The sequence below is a fragment of the Ursus arctos genome, unplaced genomic scaffold, assembly GCF_023065955.2.
Source record: "Ursus arctos isolate Adak ecotype North America unplaced genomic scaffold, UrsArc2.0 scaffold_24, whole genome shotgun sequence".
Taxonomy (NCBI): Eukaryota; Metazoa; Chordata; class Mammalia; order Carnivora; family Ursidae; genus Ursus; species Ursus arctos.
In genome coordinates this window covers 27,075,530-27,081,529 of record NW_026622919.1, presented here as the reverse complement: position 1 = coordinate 27,081,529, position 6,000 = coordinate 27,075,530, and positions in this window count along the sequence as shown.

The window sequence follows — 6,000 nt, the reverse complement described above, 5'->3', positions numbered from 1 at the left end:
AGTATGTGGTAGAATGTTGAAAATGGTTCTAACAAATGAACTTTAAGATATAAAATAGAGCCCAAAGATAAGACCATTTTATTTCCTGTCTAAGTAAACATTTGTTTTTTAATGGAAAGGGGACTGTCCTGGAAGTATTTGTTCAGGAATTCAGGCTCCCCAGTGTTGAAATCTGCCATCCTCTCTGTGCAATACCCAAGTTTGACATGATTATCTTCATCAATCACCTAGACTGAAAAACAAGCAATAGCTCCTTTCAGATGAACTACACTTTGCCTATTTACTTAGTTAGCTTCTTGTTTCATCCTTGAGATAAGGGCATTAGTGCTCTATAGTGTCAGAGACACTTTCTGTGATGACCCTAAGACTGCCTTAGCCACACTGCCCATACTTTCGGTCCTTACTGCAACACTTGTTTCTTTGAATAAGTAAATGAAACATAATAACTGAATTAGACTGTATGTGCTTCTCCTCGATTTCTATCTCTTTCCTTGTTAGAATGTAACATACAAAGCAGCGAATGTGTCTTTCTCACTCCCTATTGAATCTTTAAAGTCCAGTACAGTATCTGGCACAGAGTAATCCCCCATATAAATACACTTTAACAACTGGACTTGATAAGGAAAACCAACAAGGCTCTTCTTCTTACTATCAGGTCCTTTGCCTTGTCTGTCAGTACTTTGTTCTAGGGGCATAATCCTTCACTCTACTGTGTTGTATATATAACAAGCAGAATCAGTAAGCGTGGACTGGAAAAAAAAAACATATAACCATTATTTTGAGTACAAATTGCTTTGAGTTGAATCTTGCTCTCAAGATTATATTGATTTAATAAACAATAATCACACGAATGGTGGGGGAGAGGAAAATAATGTAGTGCAAGTGCTCTAAAGCCCTAAGGCAAGAATGTGTTTTATAATCTTTCGGGTCTATGATAAAATTATGTATAACTAACAAGCCAATATTGGAGAGGAAGAAAATATTCTAAAACACTAAGCCAAAGCAAAAGGAGAGAAATAGAAATGAAGAACACATGTTGAAAACTAATAGTAAGATGGTAAATTGAATCACAGAAGAAATCATGATAGTATGACAGGAAATCTGACTAAATACTCCAGTTAAAGAGACAACTAGCTACAACCACAATATGCTGTATATATGAGGAATATCTTCAATAAATACATACAAAAAATAATGGAGAAAAGTTATATCACATAAACAACAGACAAAAAAGAAAGCCTATGTATCTAAGTAATAAAGTAAATAAAAGTACCAAAAAAAAAACCTGCAGGAAGAAAAAAGAAGAAAAATGTTTCTTTCTTTTTTTTTTTTTAAGATTTTTTATTTATTTATGTGACAGAGAGACAGCCAGCGAGAGAGGGAACACAGCAGGGGGAGTGGGAGAGGAAGAAGCAGGCTCCCAGCGGAGGAGCCCGATGTGGGGCTCAATCCCATAACGTCAGGATCACGCCCTGAGCCGGAGGCAGACGCTTACCGACTGCGCTACCCAGGTGCCCCAGAAAAATGGTTCTTAATGTTAAATGTTTTGAATTCACAAAGAATATAAATAACATAAACATAAACATATAACATACAGCAGAATTGAAAGGAAAACCATACAAATACAAGATAATCTGGGAAATTTTTCATATACCTTTCTCAGCACTTGATAAAACAAACAAATTAAGATCTTAATAGAGATTCGATCACAACAAGCTTGATCTAAATGATATATACACACAACTGACAACAGCAATTGAAACAGTTGCTTCAAGTACACAAACAACACTCCTAAAAATTGTCCATATGCTAGGTCATAAACCAAGGTTCAACAAATTCCAAAGGCCTGACACCATATAATGTAGTTCTTCGGCCAGAGAGGAATTAAGCTATAAACAAGCAGCAGAAAGGCTCTAGAGAAGCCCCCATATGTCTGGGAATTAAATACACATTTAAGCATTGCTTTGATTTTCCCTGGAGAGTTTATAGTCTCAGCTGGCCTAATAATTACTTTAACATATTTGACTAGGTTTGAAGATTAAATCCAGATCATCAGCATAGAAGAAACAGACTATAGGATCAGGGCTAATAGTATGCTAAATAGTTATATTTAGTCTAAAAAAAATCACCTAACCAAAAACTTGGTTAATATAGGTAATCTGTTTTAGCATCTATCTGCCTATCATCTATCTATCATTTATGTATTTGTGTATGTGTGTATGTATGTATGTATTTAACTATGTATCACAAAAATTGAATTGGATAGTGTTTTTTAAGCACTTAGATCAGTTTCTGGCACATATTAACCACTGTATATACTTAAGCTCTTATTATCATTTTTTTTAAAGATTTTATTTATTTGCCAGAGAGAGTGAGAGAGAGCACAAGCAGGGGGAGCAGCAGTCAGAGGGAGAAGCAGGCTGCCCACTGAGCAAGGAGCCTGATATGGGATTCAATTCCAGGACTCTGGGATCATGACCTGAGCTGAAGCCAGCTGCTTAACCAACTGAGCCACCCAGGCATCCCTCTTATTATCATTCTTGTTGTATCATCATCATCATTAATTTGTCTTCTGGAGGGAAAATAAGGTCACAATTCTGTTAAGCACTGCAATCAACTGACTCAAGCCCACATATTATCTGTCACCTGAACAATCTCTTCTCCATGGATGCTACCTTCACCTTTCTTAAAATAATCCAAGCATTTCTTAGGGTGCTTTCTTTTTTCCAAAGGGTTAGTTTGTTACTGTCTTGACCTTGGACCCTTTTCTCATCCACTTAGCCCTTTATGATGCCAGGGAGGATAAGCCCCCTGTATTCCTTTGCTATTATATTAATGGATATTTCAGATAAAAAATATTACATCTATTTGTTTATAGCCCTAGGACTTTCACAAGAGGGCTGTCACTGCAAATTCTGTCATTTGCTGAGTCAGAACTAGGGCCATTTGACTACTTGATTTGTTGTAGGAGTTGACCTAGTAGTCTCACTTCTTTCTACCCAAAAGGTATCTTGCCACCCCTCCCTGACACTACGTCCTGATTCAAGTTACTGTCTTTCAAACCAACAAAGAAGAGATTAATATCTTGGTCTTAATACTGAAAGGATGCTTATGTAGTTTTCTGACCTATTGACCATTCTTTTTAAAAACACATGTGTTCAGGCCCCTTGGGTGCCTGGGTGGCTCAGTCGGTTAAGAGTCTGCCTTCAGCTCAGGTCACAATCCCAGGGTCCTGGGATTGAGTCCCGCTTTGGGCTCCCTGCTCAGCGGGGAGCCTGCTTCTCCCTCTGCTTGCTGCTCCCCCCTGCTTGTGTGCTATCTCTCTCACACAAAAATAAATAAATAAAACCTTTGAAAAAAATAAAAATAACACACATGTGGTCAGGCCCCTTAATCAGAATTTTCAAACACCTGGAAATCCATAATTATAACATAAGACTGTCTTTTAGAATAATTGTTTCCTAGTAAGATTACCTGCTTTCTACTAACTAAACTGCCGTAAGAGTTATTACTGTATAGATCTAAGTATATATTCTACTCTCCTTTTTAACAAACCTGGGTCTGCTTGATACTTCAACCAAATAAATTCCAGATTTCTTAAGTGGCGAAGTCTTTGACAATATTTTAACTCCTATTACCACCTGCCAAAAACTCCTCATTCTATCTGCCAGAAACATTCATTAATTTTTAAATAAGTGACAAAATTTCACGTATCAATTCATCAAAACATGTGGCTTCTCCCTACCTTAAAGTATCCTTCCTTCTTCTATTTGCTTAAGGAATTGTGATTCATCTACCATAAACTACCTCAAACATCGTCTTTCTTGTGTAACTTTCTTTGACACATTCTTTATATTCTCATTGAAACAGAAACAAAATTACAACAATTTTATGTTGAACTGCCATTATTTATGTGTACGTGATTCCAGGTCAACAATTTAAGCCATGTAACCTGTGTAAATTCAATCTTGCTTAAGTATGTTTGTCTGCCTTCCTGAAAATTGATTTGCATAAGTCATCGTTTGCTTTTATTGGAAGGTCTAGGATGAGATGCACTGGGTGATGGCTGTTCTCCAGGATTATGAATTAAGAAGTCAGAAAACACTGGCTAACTCTTAATCTCCAGGCAGAGCACATGTAAAAGAAGGTATCCATCCCAAAGCAAGTACATAGAAATTCAGGTTAAAAATAAGAAAGTGGAGTCATTCAAATGATCTCTTGATTTATGTCTCCAGGGAATTTGTGTCAAATTATTAAAGATAGGAGAAATATAATGAATGAATAAATGAGCAAAAATAAAGCACTGTAGGAAACTTACAGTGTGAGTCTGCCTGCTTGCTAGTCTAATAATAAAGTTTAACATAATTGGGAAGAAGGTATGTATTTCTCACTAAAACTTGGCAACGAGAGGAGATTGCTTACAGCAATGTCAACATGGGTACCACCGAGAGGGAAAGACAGCAGCAGAAATTGCTGCAAGAGAATGGATGCCAGTACAAGAAGCAGATAACACTTGGCCGGGAAGTGTTAGCACTGAAGCTGGAGAATCATCACATAAAGTAGAGGGAAACATCACTTATGATTTACAGGGACTTCTTAAATGAGAATAAATGATATGGTGGTAGATCAAATACAGTAACTCTATATCCCAGTTTTCACTGTTGTCCCATATTCTATTAAGTTTAGCAAGTGCCCTCGATTCTTCTTTTTTTAAAAAAAATTGAGCACTATTACTATTAATTGCATTAAAATGAACTGAGATATAATTGGTGGAAGTCCACATTGAACTTTCAGTTTCTGCTATGGTCTTATATATTATCAAGTGAAATACATGTGCAATGAAAATATGGTGGTGAAATGTGGTGAAATCTGAAAGAGAACAAATGATAATTTTTACCATACACAAGGTAATTCACACCTTTCTTTTAAGGACAGTATGCAAGACACCCTCTGATATAGCAAAATGTGCTCAGAAATACCTAGCTGGGAACAGCTAACTCATTCCCATATTGAACGCTGGTAAAGTATTTAATGCTGCTGCTCCTTACCAGCCACTTGTTACCTGTTTACTGAGCAGTTGTTCCAAGCTCATGCCATGGTGGCCTGAAATGCATGGAGCCACTAGGCCATCATTCAAGAGTTAGTGGGAAATAAGAACAAATATTTGCTAGGAAAGAGAGACTAAGCAGACCATATGTAAGATACATTAGTTAATGAACATTTTTGCTGTGTGGTTTTAGCATGTCTGATGCAAATTTGTAACACTACAATGTAAATTTATAATGTAAACATTACAGTGTCTGATACAAATCTATAACACTACAATATAAATTTACAATGATGCAAACGTATAATGCTACAATGTAAATTTACAATGATACAAATTTACAATTCTTTTATCTAATTCAACTTTTTTCACCCAGAATAAAGTTTTAGAAAATTTATTTTATTGAAACTATTGAAACTGAAGCATGAGACATTACTGTGGATACTCATAAAAATCTGCTAAAATGTTCAATACTAAAGATAAAATCTTTAATCTTTGTGTTTGTAGTGATAATATGGCTGTAAATTTTAGTACAGCATAGTATCGTGGTTAAAAATGTTGCTTTTAAATTAATAAATTGGAATAGATTGTGGTGCAACCTTAATTCATTAATGTTCAAATAAACTAAAGCATTTTTCCAAATGAAATAGAAGTATAATCTGTGCTTATTAAAAACGTAAATGCATATTTGTACATAGATAATCACACATTACAGTTAGAATAGCTGAACTACACAATTTTTGCATTGAAATGATATTGAACAAAAGAAGCCAAAAAATTCTCAGCATGACAGATATGAGCATGTGTTTTCTCTTTTTCCCACATAATTAGATTTTTGACATATTTTAGCCTGACCCTTTGAATAACTGCTTTGTTAATCAAATGATCTTGGATATTCTTGTAAATTAGATTTTTTTTTAAAGATTTTATTTATTTATTTGACAGAGAGAAAG